Source organism: Pelobates fuscus, chromosome 5, assembly GCF_036172605.1.
Source record: "Pelobates fuscus isolate aPelFus1 chromosome 5, aPelFus1.pri, whole genome shotgun sequence".
Lineage (NCBI taxonomy): Eukaryota > Metazoa > Chordata > Amphibia > Anura > Pelobatidae > Pelobates > Pelobates fuscus.
The window spans coordinates 75,852,426-75,869,881 of record NC_086321.1 but is presented as its reverse complement, the minus strand read 5'-3'; the positions used below and the strand labels follow the sequence as shown (position 1 = coordinate 75,869,881).

Sequence of the window (17,456 nt, the reverse complement as noted above, 5' to 3'; positions counted from 1 at the left end):
CAAGGAGTAGAGTGTGATATATAATTCACACATTTTTATTACAACTATATATTATTATATTTTATATAAGGTGAAGGAGCATAGAGTAACCAGGGAAACACTACAGAGAAATACACAGTAACATGTAACCAGAGCAGACACCTGCTGCCCCCAGTCACTTACACTCTGTGCTGGGCTTCACTATGGCCGACTATGAGTAATCCTGGGTCTCTGTTCGAGTAGTCAGCCTGCTTGCCGCTTCTCCCTGGGTAACTTTGCTTTTGTCCTGCTGTGCTCACTACTTCCCGGGTCCCGCCCCCTAATGCTGTGCTGTGTCTGAGAGCCTGGACACGAGATCCAGGTAACTTACAGAGATAGGAGGGCTGGGGTAACTGAGAGCCAGGTATTATACAGAGATAGGAGGGCTGGGGGTAGCTGAGAGCCGGGTATTATACAGAGATAGGAGGGCTGGGGGTAACTGAGAGACAGGTATTATACAGAGATAGGAGGGCTGGGGGTAACTGAGAGACAGGTATTATACAGAGATAGGAGGGCTGGGGGTAACTGAGAGACAGGTATTATACAGAGATAGGAGGGCTGGGGGTAACTGAGAGCCAGGTATTATACAGAGATAGGAGGGCTGGGGGTAACTGAGAGCCAGGTATTATACAGAGATAGGAGGGCTGGGGGTAACTGAGAGCCAGGTATTATACAGAGATAGGAGGGCTAGGGGTAACTGAGAGCCAGGTATTATACAGAGATAGGAGGGCTGGGGGTAACTGAGAGCCAGGTATTATACAGAGATAGGAGGGCTGGGGGTAACTGAGAGCCAGGTATTATACAGAGATAGGAGGGCTGGGGGTAACTGAGAGCCGGGTATTATACAGAGATAGGAGGGCTGGGGGTAACTGAGAGCCGGGTATTATACAGCGATAGGAGGGCTGGGGGTAACTGAGAGCCGGGTATTATACAGAGATAGGAGGGCTGGGGGTAACTGAGAGCCGGGTATTATACAGAGATAGGAGGGCTGGGGGTAACTGAGAGCCGGGTATTATACAGAGATAGGAGGGCTGGGGGTAACTGAGAGCCAGATATTATACAGAGATAGGAGGGCTGGGGGTAACTGAGAGACGGGTATTATACAGAGATAGGAGGGCTGGGGGTAACTGAGAGCCAGATATTACACAGAGATAGGAGGGCTGGGGGTAACTGAGAGCCAGGTATTATACAGAGATAGGAGGGCTGGGGGTAACTGAGAGCCAGGTAACTTACAGAGATAGGAGGGCTGGGGGTAACTGAGAGCCAGGTAACTTACAGAGATAGGAGGGCTGGGGGTAACTGAGAGCCGGGTATTCTACAGAGATCGGAGGGCTGGGGGTAACTGAGAGCCGGGTATTCTACAGAGATCGGAGGGCTGGGGGTAACTGAGAGACGGGTATTCTACAGAGATTGGAGGGCTGGGGGTAACTGAGAGCCGGGTATTCTACAGAGATAGGAGGGCTGGGGGTAACTGAGAGCCGGGTATTATACAGAGATAGGAGGACTAGGGGTAACTGAGAGCCAGGTAACCTACAGAGATAGGATTGGGGGTAACTGAGAGCCAGGTATTATACAGAGATAGGACTGGGGGTAACTGAGAGCCAGGTATTATACAGAGATAGGAGGACTGGGGGTAACTGAGAGCCAGGTATTATACAGAGATAGGAGGACTGGGGGTAACTGAGAGCCAGGTAACATACAGAGATAGGACAGGTGCTAACAAAGCCAGGTGTCCTACAGAGAGAGGAGCTAGGGCACGAGATACAAGGAATGTGCAGAGATTGAAGGACGGGGGCATAACAGAGGGGAGAGTGGGAGTTAGAGATCCTGTTAATCTATGTAAAAGGATAGGTGGGCTGGGAGTGAGTGAAAATAAAGGGCAAATACAGGGGATCTGTAAATATGGATAGGAGGCTTGTGGTTGAATGAGAGTCAAAGGACCATATTAAAGGAACACTATAGTCACCTAAATTACTTTAGCTAAATAAAGCAGTTTAGTGTATAAATCATTCCCTTGCAATTTCACTCAATTCACTGTCATTTAGGAGTTAAATCACTTTGTTTCTGTTTATGCAGCCCTAGCCACACCTCCCCTGGCTATGATTGACAGAGCCTGCATGAAAAAAAAAAACTGGTTTCACTTTCAAACAGATGTAATTTACCTTAAATAATTGTATCTCAATCTCTAAATTGAACTTTAATCACATACAGGAGGCTCTTGTAGGGTCTAGCAAGCTATTAACATAGCAGGGGATAAGAAAATCTTAATTAAACAGAACTTGCAATAAAGAAACCCTAAATAGGGCTCTCTTTACAGGAAGTGTTTATGGAAGGCTGTGCAAGTCACATGCAGGGAGGTGTGACTAGGGTTCATAAACAAAGGGATTTAACTCCTAAATGGCAGAGGATTGAGCATTGAGGCTGCAGGGGCATGTTCTATAAACCAAAACTGCTTCATTAAGCTAAAGTTGTTCAGGTGACTATGGTGTCTCTTTAACCCCTTAAGGACACATGACGTGTGTGACACGTCATGATTCCCTTTTATTCCAGAAGTTTGGTCCTTAAGGGGTTAAGGTAATCCAAATGCAGATATAGGAAAACTGGGGAAGAGTGAGATCCTGAATCTATACAGGGATAGATTGGATGTGAGTTAGAGACAGGGAAACCGCTCCATTTTGTCTATAAGTATCCTACAGTACAGATATAGTTGGGTACCATTTGTAGTAAAACTTGTAAATGCAATCTCGCTTTGATAAAAGAAAAAAAAAAAATATTTTATAATATGGGTAAGGTTTATGGTGGAGTGTCCTGTTATAAAACAAAAATATAAAAGTTAGCTTTTAAAACAAATCATGTGCAGCTACACATGAAAGCTATTTGCTAAACATTGAATTGTTACAATAAACCAGATAATTTAGAATTTTAGGTCAAATTAGCTGAGTTGGATACAGCCAAGTTGGAACTATTTGTTTTGCCAACAATTAAAAATTCACAGCTACATTCCAGACAAGGAATTGTTCTGTGGAAATCTCTGGGAACTGTATTTTGATTATTATTATTATGTATATAGCACCAGCAAATGCCGTAGTGTTGTACAATAGGTGGACTAACAGACACGTAATTATGAATCTTTGTAAATGATTATTCACACTGTGGGGTCTATTTAATAAACGACCAATTGAGCGCATTTTATTTTCCTTATGGTTTATGCTAAACAATGTTCCTAGTACTAAATTGGAGCTCAAGGAAGAAAAGTGGGATAAATATGTATTGTATGAGTATACTAACAGGGTTATTCTACAGGTGATACTCGAAAACTTAGAATATTGTGCAAAAGTTAATTTATTTCAGTAATGCAACGTAAAAGGAGAACTAATATACAGTTGCAAGAAAAAGTATGGGAACCCTTAGGAATGATATGGATTTCTGCACAAATTGGTCATAAAATGTCACAACAATAGACAATCACAGTCTGCTTAAGCCAATAACACACAAAGAATGAAATGTTGCCATGTTTTTATTGAACACACCATGTAAACATTCACAGTGCAGGTGGAAAAAGTATGTGAACTGCTAGACTAATGACATCTCCAAGAGCTGATTGGAGTGAGATGTCAGCCAACTGGAGTCCAATCAATGAGATGAGATTGGAGGTGTTGGTTACAGCTGCCCTGCCCTATAAAAAACACACACCAGTTCTGGGTTTGCTTTTCACAAGAAGCATTGCCTGATGTGAATGATGCCTCGCACAAAGAGCTCTCAGAAGACCTACGATTAAGAATTGTTGACTTGCATAAAGCTGGGAAGGGTTATAAAAGTATCTCCAAAAGCCTTGCTGTTCATCAGTCCACGGTAAGACAAATTGTCTATAAATGGAGAAAGTTCAGCACTGCTGCTACTCTCCCTAGGAGTGGCCGTCCTGTAAAGATGACTGCAAGAGCACAGCGCAGACTGCTCACTGAGGTGAAGAAAAATCCTAGAGTGTCAGCTAAAGACTTACAAAAGTGACTGGCAAATGCTAACTTCCCTGTTAGTGAATCTACAATACGTAAAACACTAAACAAGAATGGATTTCATGGGAGGATTCCACAGAGGAAGCCACTGCTGTCCAAACAAAACATTGCTGCACGTTTAGAGTTTGCACAAAAGCACCTGGATGTTCCACAGCAGTACTGGCAAAATATTCTGTGGACAGATGAAACCAAAGTTAAGTTGTTTGGAAGAAACACACAACACTATGTGTGGCGAAAAAAAGAGGCACAGCACACCAACATCAAAACCTCATCCCAACTGCGAAGTATGGTCGTGGGGGCATCATGGTTTGGGGCTGCTTTTCTGCGCCAGGGACTGGACAGATTGCTATCATCGAAGGAAAAATGAATTCCCAAGTTTATCAAGACATTTTGCAGGAGAACTTAAGGCCATCTGTCTACCAGCTGAAGCTCAACAGAAGATGGGTGTTGCAACAGGACAATGACCCAAAGCATAGAAGTAAATCAACAACAGAATGGCTTAAACAAAAGAAAATACACCTTATGAAGTGGCCCAGTCAGAGTCCTGACCTCAACCCGATTGAAATGTTGTGGCATGACCTGAAGAAAGCGATTCACACCAGTCATCCCAAGAATATTGCTGAACTGAAACAGTTCTGTAAAGAGGAATGGTCAAGAATTACTCCTGACCGTTGTGCACGTCTGATCTGCAACTACAGGAAACGTTTGGTTGAAGTTATTGCTGCCAAAGGAGGTTCAACCAGTTATTAAATCCAAGGGTTCACATACTTTTTCCACCTGCACTGTGAATGTTTACATGGTGTGTTCAATAAAACCATGGCAACATTTAATTCTTTGTGTGTTATTAGTTTAAGCAGACTGTGATTGTCTATTGTTGTGACTTAGATGATGATCAGATCACATTTTATGACCAATTTGTGCAGAAATCCATATCATTCCAAAGGGTTCACATACTTTTTCTTGCAACTGTATGAGCTAGATGCATTACATGCAAAGCAAGATCGTTCAAGCTGTGATTTTTCATAAGTGCGATGATTATGGCTTATGAAAACCCCAAATCCACAATCTCAGTAAATATTGTGAAAAGGTGCAATATTTTAGACTTACAGTGTCCCACTCTAATCCGCTAAGTAAGCCATAAGACCTGCACAGGGTTTCTGAGCCTTTAAATGGTCTCTCAGTCTGGTTCAGTAGGAATCACAATCATGGGGAAGACTGCTGACCTGACAGTTGTGCAGAAAACCATCATTGACACCCTCCATAAGGAGGGAAAGCCTCAAAAGGTAATTGCGAAGGAAGTTGGATGATCCCAAAGTGCTGTATCAAAGCACATTAATAGAAAGGGAAGGGAAAAGTGTGGAAGAAAAGGGTGCACAAGCAGCAGGGATGACCGCAGCCTGGAGAGGATTGTCAGGAAAAGGCCATTCAAAAGTGTTGGGGACTTTCACAAGGAGTGGACTGAGGCTGGAGTCAGTGCATCAAGAGCCACCAAACATAGATGGATCTTGGACATGGGCTTCAGATGTCGTATTCCTCTTGTCAAGCCGCTCCTGAACAACAAACAACATCAGAAGCGTCTTACCTGGGCTAAAGAAAAACAGACCTGGTCTGTTGCTCAGTGGTCCAAAGTCCTCTTTTCTGATGAGAGCAACTTTTGCATCTCATTTGGAAACCACAGGTTGATAGTTTGCATGCTATGCCGTATTGAGGCAGTAATTGCTGCAAAAGTGGCCCAAACAAAGTACTGAGTCCATATGCATGCTTATACTTTTCAGAGGTCCGATATTGTTCTATGTACACTCCTTGTTTTATTGATTGCATGTAATATTCTAATTTACTGAGATTTGGGGTTTTCATGAGCTGGAAGCCAAATCACGGCTTTGCATGTAATGCGTCTATCTCATATATTAGTTTCCCCTTTTACGTTGCATTACTGAAATAAATGAACTTTTGCACGTTATTCTAATTTTTCGAGCATCACCTGTATAACGTGAGAATTCAAAGTGAATTTCAACTTTAAGGCCAAATTAGGCAAACTGGAACCATGACTGACTTAGAGATTTTTCCAGTTCAACTATTGTTACCTTGAATTTCAAATGCGCTATGCATTCTTACTTGAGTGAATAAAACCTGTAATTATGGCATTTTAAAACAAGTATGCAGTCAGATAAGTAGTATTAAAAACACAAAACTGAAATGTACAGCAGAATTCTTGGAAAAATGGTAAATGGTTTTGCAGCATTTTCTGGGATGTATAAAATAATAAACAAACAGAACAAAAAGAAAACCTTTGCTTCACTTCCACATTCTGGGTGTTCAGCCATCCCATGATGCCTTGGGTGTGCATTTGACTTGACGTTTTCTTCAACAGTGTCTGGAACTTCAGGGGTTCGTTTACTTTTAGTAGTAGCGTTTTTGTAGGATCAACATATTCTTCAGCACTCTATAATTCTCTCAAGACACAAGGGCTGAAACAAACTTGCATGATTTGCTGGTGTGCACATTAGAGAATGTAAATTAAAATAAATAACTAAAAAAATTGCACAAGCAATAGCTACCTTTTACTTAGCTATTTGGTGCTAAAATTCCTGAAGTCATTTTGGATTTCCTCTTGTGGGCCTTTACCCCCTTAAGGACCAAACTTCTGGAATAAAAGGGAATCATGACGTGTCACACACGTCATGTGTCCTTAAGGGGTTAAATTTTTGGCAGCCAGGAGCCTGTGTCTTGGCTGTTTTGAAAGTAAACAAGAGAATAAAACCGGGTTCTGTGAAAGATACTGTGAGACAAAGGAACCGCCATAGATCTCCACATGTACAGTATTTTTTGGATATATAACTCACTGCAATATATACCCATGTATTTTAAATTGAAATTTAAGAAAATAAATTAATTATGTGTATATTGAATGCAGTGTGTATCTAAATAGTTTTTTGCAGTGAGTGTGTATAGTGGATGCAGTGTGTGTCTGAATAGTTTTTTGCCGTGTGTTTACAGTGGAGGCAGTGTGTATATGAATAGTTTTTTGCCGTGTGTTTGTATAGTGGATGCAGTGTGTTTACAGTGGAGGCAGTGTGTATATGAATAGTTTTTTGCCGTGTGTGTCTGAATAGTTTTTGCAGTGTAAAGGGGGAGAGAGGAGCAGATTGATATTTTTTTCCTTTTTTTTAAATTTTTTTTATGTTTGTCTGTTTGTCTGTTTTTGGTTTACTTCCTCTCCCTACTTCTTACCTTTGGCCAGGGAGGTGGACACAACATTTCCTGGTGGTCCCATGGTGGTATAGAGACTCTGCATGTCTTCATCTACCTTTGCAAACTCTTCTGGCAAGCCTCGTCATTGTGCAGCATCGGATCATTGCCATGATTACCCGTGGCAAAGATCGAACTAGCTGGTGCTCGCGAGAGGGCTCTGCAGACAAAAAGTCTCATAGGCTTTCTCTCCTGCAATGGAAGCCTATAATGACAAACTGCATGTGTGTATGTATATTTGTGTATGTGATATACAAACACACACACTATAGCGTCCTATATTAAAAATATGAGTCCTGTTCCTACCAACAATCATGAGTGATGGCTGATAGGACATGGCAGAATTGATGGCATAATATTTGCCTATTGCTATGTTTTGCCGTAATTTGTTACTTCCACAAGATAAAGTTCCTGGTTTGTCTCGTATATATCGGTCAATCTCTGTGAAAGAGATTTTAGTTTTATAAAAAAACCTTAAAGTGACTGTGATGTTTCAAATGGTTACTCCAACCATATTATGCCAAAAAGGTCTCCCCTCCTCAAGACTGCTGGACTAACCCTTTATTTATACCATGGTCTACGCAAAATATGACATCATTTTGAATGCATTCAAAATATTGGGTAAAAAAAAAAATGTTTAATGAACATCGCTGGGAAGACATATCTGTAGTGCCCTAGTTTGTTGGTTTAGTACAAAAAGGATAGCATTGATACTTGCAACACAGAACTGTGTGTCCCAGACTGCTTAAAGGGACACTATATTCAACCAGAACACTTAATCTCTGGGTGCATTGTTCCTGTCCCCTTAGCAGAGGGGCACTGGAGGCGCTTCCTTCATCTTTACAAAATGACATTGAACGTCCTGATGCTTTGCATGAGGACGTTGTCTTTAACGACCAAACTTCTGGAATAAAAGCGAATTGTAACATGTCACACATGTCATGTGTCCTTAAGGGGTTAAAATCCCCATATGAAAACATTAATTTAATGCTTTCCTATGGGAAAGGTCTAATGCCACATGTGTACATTAGGTACCCCTATTGGAGGGATGACGCTGGAGAAGACCAATCCAGCGCAGAGGGACCTCAATGCTGTAAAGAGGTAAGTGATGAAAGGGCTTTTAACCCTTCAAACACCAGGTAGGAGTGCCATGGAGGCAGAGGGGCACAATAGCATTAGAAATATAGATTTGTATTTCTAATGCTATAGTGATGCTTTTATTGACAGCCCGAGTGGACTCAGGATGCTCTAATCACCATGCATTTGCAGAGATGTGCTTATGGTGCATAGACTAACCCTTTAAAGGGTGAAGGTTAAGCAGTATCTGGATACAAAAAAATACAAGCAAGAGATACTTTCTTTTAAAATATATTTGAAAACATTGGTGTGCTGGAGTAACATTGTGTAGACTAGTGTAGGGTTGCTGTAATGTAAAAGCAAAAAGTCATCTTTAGACACTATTAGCGATGTGTTTTTCCTAGGATGTAGCTTTTTTTTTTTAAACACTTTTTATTGTGGATGTTAAATACAACACATACGGCAGGCATTGTTTCAGAATAGATACAGTGTCAAGAGTGTATATGAAGCATTCACTTTTTTGGCATTTAACAATACAACATAAGTAAAACAAAAAGGTTTGTCAAGTATAACATGACTATGGGTAATTTCCAGACAGAATAGTTGTATCAAAGGTTAGTAGGATCTCAACAAAAAACATGGTTCCATTATTGGCAAAAGCAAAAAAAAAAAAAAAAAAAAAAAATAGGCAACATCTGCCTCCATCGTCGGTCATTTGAAGAGGCGTAAGTGGTGGCCAGGGAAAAAATAATAAGCAGATGGAAACCTTAATTTCACTTGAACAGAGAATTTAAAGTGCCAGACATTGTGATTATAAGGAGTACACTGGAAATATGACTAAGTACAGTGCCGTACAAAGGGTGAGTTACAATTCCTTGTGCTGGGCACGTAGTATTGAGGTGCACCCCATAGACTGTGGATAGGCCCAGCTTAGCCATGTTACAACATCAATGTGGGTTTAACCTGAAACTTGAAATAAAGCAAGACTTCAATGGCTTGATGAATTAATCTTATATGTTATCTGGTCACTTGGTCATGATCCCACATAATAAGTGGTATAGGCAAAGTCTATATTGTTGGGCATTACTTTGTATTAAAAGCTATTTCTAGAGGGGTGGCACAGGCCTTTCTCTTGTCTTTGCTTTCTCTGTTTTTTTGGCCTTTTTCTCTCCCTTCCTTCTCCAATCTTTATTTTTGCAATGGCAGATCTTATGGTGAAGTAACATTGATATGCTTGTGCAAAAGCCATATGATAGTACATATGTCAATTATGCGTTACAGAAAGGAAAAGAAATTCCAGTTAGTTTGTCAAGGGTTTTCTTCCTGTTGTGTTGGTTGCCCTCTGCCAGAGTTTAATTTTTTATAATTAAAGTAGAACGAAAACAGATAACCTTAGGAGATGTTGCGTTTAACATGTTATGTAGGAGTGGGATTGTGGTTGATGCATTGTTATTCAGGAGGTTTGTTGGTGTGTTTTTGTCGTGGGATGTGATGTGTATGTGAGGTGTGATCTGCATCTGTGTGAGTTGGGTTAGTAGAGATCCGTGTGGAACAATGAAAGCATGATTGTATGGTCAGCGTTACATGTCATAATGACATTTTGTATTGGGTGTCATAAGAGTTTAACTGTTTTAGTACATTTAATACGTTTGCTCTAGGTATGTTTATTTTATAATCGGATGCATTTTGTATCCCCGTTGTTTTGATTGTTCTACACCCCCTGGGTCTAGGTTTGCTTTCCACCCTCCCTCTCTCCAGGGTTTTTCAAGGTCAATAACTATTTACAATTACCGGTCCACTGGACATCCCCGCTCCCCAGGAGCCGTATATAGATTTATGGATAAGTAGCATTGGGTAGCACACCCAATGGATCCCTTCCCGCCACCACCTCGGTTGAGAACCATGCCGTATATTCCAAAGTTGCTCTAATTCTAGATTGGAAGGAGGTGTCTAGCATAGAAATATACAATTTCCATGTGAGGAATTTTTTTTACCAGAAGTTCCTTGTTGGTTAGGGTATGAAGCCAATCCATTTTAAAAAGGAACTTGAGTTTGCTTAAGAATAAAGTGAGTGATGGACTGCCCGGCTTGTTCCAAACTTGAAGAATGGTTTTGCGGCCCACCGCTGCTATAATCATAGAGAAGCGACTATTAGGTATGGGGTCACCGCTTACGGGTCCCAACAATAGAAATCTGGGATTTAATGGTATGGGCGTCATGTTGTTGTTTAAGTATTGAGTAACCTCTCTCCAGAAAGTCTGGATCATGGGACACTCCTACAGACAGTGATACATATCTGCTTTGTTGTGGGTGCATTTAAAGTAGGTAGAGAAGTCCTTCCTTGCCATGAGGTGTAGTCTATGTGGCGTGAAATATGCATAGTGTGTGGTTTTCAGGAACATATCTCGATATGAAACCATGGGGAGCAGTTGACTTTGAGTGTAATGTGAGTTTAGGATGTTCTTAGGTGTGATGTCAGGGAAATGAGTCTTCCATTTCCCCAGACCTGTCTGTTATGTGGTCCAATCGGGTGTGTATCGTAGAAGGGCATAGAGGGTATAGATGGAGTAAAATGCTGGGTTTGTGGTGCATAAAAGACGATCCAGAGAGTTACTCCAGTCGGAGGGCATGAGGCGTTGTCTGATGTTGTAAAAATAATGTCGTACTTGAAAGAATGCGAACCAGGGTATGGGAAGGTCCGGAGAGCGCTCCCTCAGGCACCCCATGGTGAGAAATCTGTTTGTGTCAAAGTCTACAAAGGAACTCAAAGACCCGAGGCCCTGCCCTGACCACATCGTGAATGGATACGTGTTGGATCCGTCCTGGAACCCGGGGTTCCGGAGCAGGGGTAGGTGTATGGAGCATAATGGGTTTGCCCCAATGCTGGTCCGGGCCATCTTCCAGGCCTTAATCGTGACGGCCAAGAGAGGGTTTGAGAGAATATCATCCGAAAGTAGGATGTGTGGTTTGTGTAGGAGTACTGTCAGCGAATGCGGCTGTGCCAGAAAGGATTCCAGAGCTAGGTCTGTGTATCCTGACTGCGACTGGATCCAATCGAGCGCATGCCGGAGTTGGGCCACCATACTATATTCACTGGCGTTTGGGAGATTAAGTCCTCCGTTCCATTTGGTTTGGTGAAGTTTAGTTAGGCTCAGCCTGGCCCTTGATCCCTGCCAGAGAAAGTGCCTCAGTTTTTTATTTAGAAGACCTTCGTCTGTTTTGGAGAGTAAGACTGGGAGTACTTGAAGCGGGTATAGTAGCTTCGGGAAACTAGTTTATAGAGATTGGCCCGTCCTATGTAGGAGAGTGGCAACTTGTGCCAGTGTTCCAATTCACTAAAGATGGAGGAGAGAACAGGCGGAATGTTTAGTTTGTACAGTTGGCCTATGTTTCTTGGGATCTTGATCCCTAGATATTGTAGGGCCGAGGTTTGCCATTTCAGTGGGACCCCCCTCGGCAGCCTAGGAGGCGATCCCCTCCCCAGATGTAGCGCACTGGATTTCGACCAGTTAACTTTTAAGTCCTGCCAGGGCATGGAATTTGTCAAGTAGGTCAAGGATAGGTGGTATGGAGGAGGTTGGCTCCGAGGTATATAGGAGTATGTCGTCGGCAAAGGCAGAGACCTTCATATTGACATCTCCCAAGGGGATGCCCTTGAAGTTAGGCATTGATTCAATAGCTCGCAACAGGGGATCTATGGCTAGGTTAAATAGTAGTGGTGATAGGGGGCATCCCTGTCGTACCCCCCGTCCCAGCGTTAAATATGGGGAATCCAGTCCATTTGTTGTGATGCACGTGGTTGGGTTGTGTTGCAGGTTTTTAACAAAGGTCACAAAGACGTGCCCGAAGTAGCGCAGTTTGAGGACGCGTATCAAATGTTGCCAAGTGATGCTATCGAATGCCTTCTCAATGTCGAGGCTGATGAGGGAAGGAGAGGGGAAGCCCACCCTCCCCCCCCGTCACGGCCGCCAACGCCCTCCGGACACCCGTGACCATTTGTCTTCCCACCACGAACCCTAGTTGGTGACCCGTGAGGGCCCTGGGTAAAAATGATTGAACTCTTGAGGCTATGATCTTAGTGAGAATTTTGAGGTCCAAATTGAGTAACGATATAGGGCGATAAGACGCCAGATCCTCAGTGTCCCTACATGGTTTCGGTATTAGCACGGTACGTGCTTGGTTAAGGGAGTCTATTGAGAGTCCTCTCAGATAGATTTGGTCAAAAAGGGCTTTAAGGGTAGGGCTGATCTGGCGTTTTAGAGTTTTGTAATATTCAGCGGTATAGCCATCCGGGCCTGGGGCTTTACCCGATTTAAGAGAAGCAATAGCTGTATGAATTTATTTTTCAGTGATGGGGGCACTAAGTAGTTCCCGGGAGTCCTCGTCTATGTGGGGTAGGTTCAGATTTTTTAGGAAAGCCATACCCTGTGCATGTTGATCAGTCGGGGCTGTCGATATTTTTTTGAAGTAGTCATGAAAGGCTTTATTAATTGCTGCATGAGCGGTGGACCGGACTCCCTCCGGTGAATTTATTGCCGTTATTGGTTTGAATCTGGTTTTAGGGTTGGCCATGCGGGCCAACAACCCCCCGGACCTTCCCCCCCCATCTGAAGAAGTGTTGTGTCTGGAAGTCTAGTTTTGATTGGGCATAGATTGTGATGTAACTGTTTAGAGTGGATTTAGCGTCAAAGTAGGTTTGTTTGTGTCAGATGGATTGGCTAAATACCTTGTATGAGCTTGTTTGAGATCTGCCTCTAGGACTGTGTAGTCCTTCTGCCATTTTTTCTTGGTGGATGAAGTGTAGGAAATTATCTGTCCCCTCATGACTGCCTTGGAAGTCTCCCAGAGTAGTTTTGGCTCTTCCACGTGTTCCAGATTGTCATCTAGGAAGTTTGCCCAATGGGTCTGTAAGTGAGTCTGAAACGATTGCTGGGTCGTGAGATATGCAGGGAAGCGCCAGTGTTTAGTGTGTGGAGGAGTTGGAGGGGTGGATATTGTCATTGTGATGGGTGCGTGGTCAGATATCACGATTGATTCAATGGTTGTTTTTGATATATGAGGCAGGAGTGTTGGGGTCACTAGAAACCTATCTATTCTAGAGAAGGAATTGTGCACCAGGGAGTGAAAAGTGTAGTCCTTTTCATTGCCATGGAGTATCCTCCAAGGGTCGTGTAAATTATAGGTGGACACGAGGTGGGAGAGACTGCGGTCACTGTCTGTGGGAGGAATCACACCTCTTGAGGATCTGTCCCTGCCTGACTCCATTACCGCGTTGAAATCCCCCCCGACTAGAACTTGATCTACATCTATTTGAGCAAGCAGGGTCAGAAGTTTTGTGAAGAAAGGGCCCGGTGAAGAGTTAGGGGCATAGACATTCACAATGCAGTAACAGATTGAGTTGACACTAAGACATAATATTACTTATCGACCCTCCGGGTCAACCTCGCATTTGTGTATTGTGTGTTGAAGGCTTGAGTGCAGTAAGATCGCCACCCCCGTGTTTTGGATTTATATTTAGCTGTAATACAGGACTGGATCCAAGGTGCTTTAAGCTGCGTGTCAGACGATCATGCCCAGTGAGTCTCCTGTAGAACGGTAACGTGCGGTTGCTGTTTAGTTAAATGTGTCAAAATCTTCTTTCTCTTTATGGGTGTGTTTGCCCCTTTTACATTCCAGGAGAGGAATTTGATAGTAGAAGTAGAGAAAGTTCTTGTGTAGGAAGACATTGATGTCCTAGCCGATACCTCGCCGGGGAAGTTGATATAGCTGTGATTGGTAGTATAGAGGGGGGACTCCGTCCATGACAGCCCAAGCGGACGGAAAAGGAGGCAAGGAGTCCAGTGGATCCGGTGTGTGGTAGGCCAAGTGGCCCAAACTATATACAGATAAGTAAACCAAATAACACTTAGAGATGAAGGTTCATCACTCCTCCCTACGTGGTGAGGATCCGGCCGAGGAAGTTGGTGAAGGCGTTCCCCAATTCGGGAGAACATTCTGAAGAAAGGTGGTGGCCTCTGATACTGAAGATGTAGATAAAGTATGATTTGCGATACGTAAGCGTAGAATGGCAGGGTATAGCAGGGGAAATCTTATGCCTTTCTTGTGTAATGCTGAGCAGATAGGAGTAAAGGCTTGTCTCCGCTGTGTGACTTGTACAGAGTAATCTTTGAAGATGAGAATTATTTTGTCGTGATAGGTGAGCCGGGGCAGTTGTTTATAGGCTGTAAGGATACGAACTGTATCATTGAAGTTGAGAAATTTTGCAATTATTTTTCGGGATTTAGTAGTGTCAGTGGGCCCATCGGGCCCTAATCTGTCTGCTCGTTCAATAACGATGGGCGTAGATGCGGGGGTATTGAGCTGTAGGGTGTCGTTTAGCCAGCCTTGAAGAGTGGGGATAATGTCAGCCGAAGTTAGCGATTCAGGGAAGCCCACAAACCTTAGATTGTTTCTCCTACTCCGATTTTCGAGATCGTCTATTTGTCCTGTAGAGTTGTTAAAGTATTGTGCTGTCTTCGTATGGTCGATTGTAGTTGGTGTATTTCATCTTCAGTTGCGCTTTGTCTGGTTTCTAGTAGAGTGATTTGGGTGGAGTGGGATTGGAGTAAATGGACTGCATTATCAATGGATTCTTTAATGTCCCTGAATTGGGAGTCAAAGATGGGTTTGAGGAGATTTGACACTTCACGGGCCGTTTCTGAAGCTTGAGATGAGAGTAGATGCTATGGAGGGATCCCCATCTGGGTCAGAGCCAGCAGGGGAGAGGGCTGGCGTAGGTGGGGGTGTTGTTTTCCTTGGATGTTTCTTGGCAGGTCTTTGCGGTTTGCTGTTTTGTCGTGTAGAGGAGGATTTGTCAACAAATTTATCCATGACGTGGAGAAGGAGGGAGGTTATGGTAGGTGGCAAAGAGCAGATAAAAAGCAACAATAAAAAAAAAAAATCAAAAATAAGAGAAAAAGAGAAGGTTTCTTGTGAGCTGGACCCCTTTTCCGGTGCACTGTCAGTATAGGATTTTTCTCTTCCCCCTCTTCTTTGTGTCCAAATGCGGCTATTGGGAAGTTATGCGAGGACCCCAGCACGTAGATATTTTAGTGGTTTGGAAGGGAACTGGCCGCGGTGAAGGTATCCGAGGTTTTGCAGTGTTTCAGGGTGTAGTAGAGGTTTGCGGGTGAGATATAGCAAGGTAGAACCCGTTGAGGTGTCTGGGGGCTTGCCCTGACTCAGGGCGTGGAGGGGATCTGCTGGTTAACTACAGCAAGGGATAATTTTCCGACACAGGTGTACACCCCCTATCAGGTTGGGGGAGATGAGATGAGAAAAAAATAAATAAAAAAAAATCTAGAACAAAAAATCGTCCCTCTCCTTCTCTTCCAAGTGGAGAAATGGATAAGAAAAGTCAACCAAGGTATATACAGTCTGAGTGCCTGTAGGTTTGGAGACACCACTATTTATGAGAGGAGTACCTGTCAAATCTCAGCTTCTATGTAGCTGTGCTCATTTGGCAATGAAGTGAGAGATAGTGGTGACAGGGTAGAGTTTGATAGGCACTGATTTTTGATGAGAGGGTAGTTCCTTATTGCAGCACAGGTTTGCTGTATGGCCAGTGGGCAGGTCTATATTTATATTGCAGCTAGAAGGAGTGAGAAGGAGTAGAGGAAAAAAAAACAGAAAAAGGAGGGCGAGAGAGAGAAAAATAAATAAATAAATAGCCTGACTTGTATGGGGAGCTTGCTAGCCTGATGTCCTATGCAGGTTTGGGGTACGGCTTTAGTTGTGGGGTGTTGTATCTGACGCGGTATACACCGCGGGTATCTTTCCACCGCTGGTGTCAGGAGCCCTCAGTTAGTCTCTGCTCTGTACAGGGAAGCAGAGATATCCAGCAGCTGCAGCTCTCTGGTAAGGGGAGATGAGCAGACCTCCATTCGGTCCCCAGATGGACTCCAGTCAGTCGGCAACACTGCAGGAGAGCGGATCCCGTGTCCAAGGCAGCTACACAAAGCCAAAGAGCGCTAGATGGAGATGGATGCCGTTCCTCTCGAGCGGAGGTGCAGTGAAACGCGGCTAGCTAAGATGGCGGCGGAACCGGAAGCCAGGGTGTAGCTTTTGTAAAAAAATAAAATAAGTATTCGCATATCATCTCTCTCAGTATTTCCAATGCTGTAATACATTCAGTAAAGTGATCATTGTCAGGAATTCAGAGTGAATTTAAAATTTAAGGCCAAAATAACTGAAGTGGGAAAAGTCTCCAAGTGTACAGGCAGTGTGATTAGGTTTTGGGGTTCTGGGAGACCTGATCTGAAAAGACTGTATGGTCCTCTCCCTGATTACCTTGGCACCCTGTGTTGACTGTTTTGACTGTTTGACCACAGAATGTCAATGAAATGTAACAGTACACATTTTGAGCACTTGTCACCTCTAATCAGTCAGCATGGGGCCCGTAAAGGTGACCCCAACTGACAGGTATCTAGTGATATCCAAATCTCCCTGGCACAAGCAGGATTTTAGTCCTGCTGACACTAAAATTACATTAAATTCCATGTGGATTCAACAACACACTGTTTCCATGACAACATTAAGCATTGTAAGTGGTTTGCAAATTATCCATATAATACCTTACAAACTGCAATGAACGAACGCACGTATTATCCCCTTCTCTTCTATTCACATTAACCCACCACTAAGCTTTTTCACTGCAAGTGGCTTTTTTTTGCAAAACTGAGACCAAAATAAGAGTAAATAAGTAATCCTGGCTATTTTTGTCTTCGTTACGCAAGTTATTTGTTAACACATCACAAATCACTGATTACTGAACATTATAATTTGGCCTAGCCTATTAAATGAGAAAACAAGGTACAGTAAATGAAAACTGTCGTCTGAAAGGAGCTTTTATTTATTAGTGGAAAGTTACATATCATGCAAGCAATCATAATCTGCTAATAACACGACCATTTATCAGGACTTGTCAGCCACTTGGTACCAGCCACATAAAATATTATTTCATCCAACTCATTAATTTTTACAAATGGTAATTTATATTGTTTGCATTTCATCAACTTGGTTGCCCTTAATACAAAATGCAAGTGTCATTGTTGGAATTAA

At 43.0% G+C, this 17,456-nt stretch overlaps 1 protein-coding gene across 1 annotated transcript in view; it reads left to right on the top strand.

Moving 5' to 3' along the window:
* Positions 1–283: 283 nt before the first annotated feature.
* The window catches only part of TTC33 (tetratricopeptide repeat domain 33), a 335,723-nt gene continuing 318,550 nt past the window's right edge, over positions 284–17,456 (top strand). Inside the window, exon 1 of the mRNA XM_063456860.1 lies at positions 284–340. The gene's annotated coding sequence lies outside the window, so the exon portion shown is untranslated. The remainder of the gene's footprint in view (positions 341–17,456) is intronic.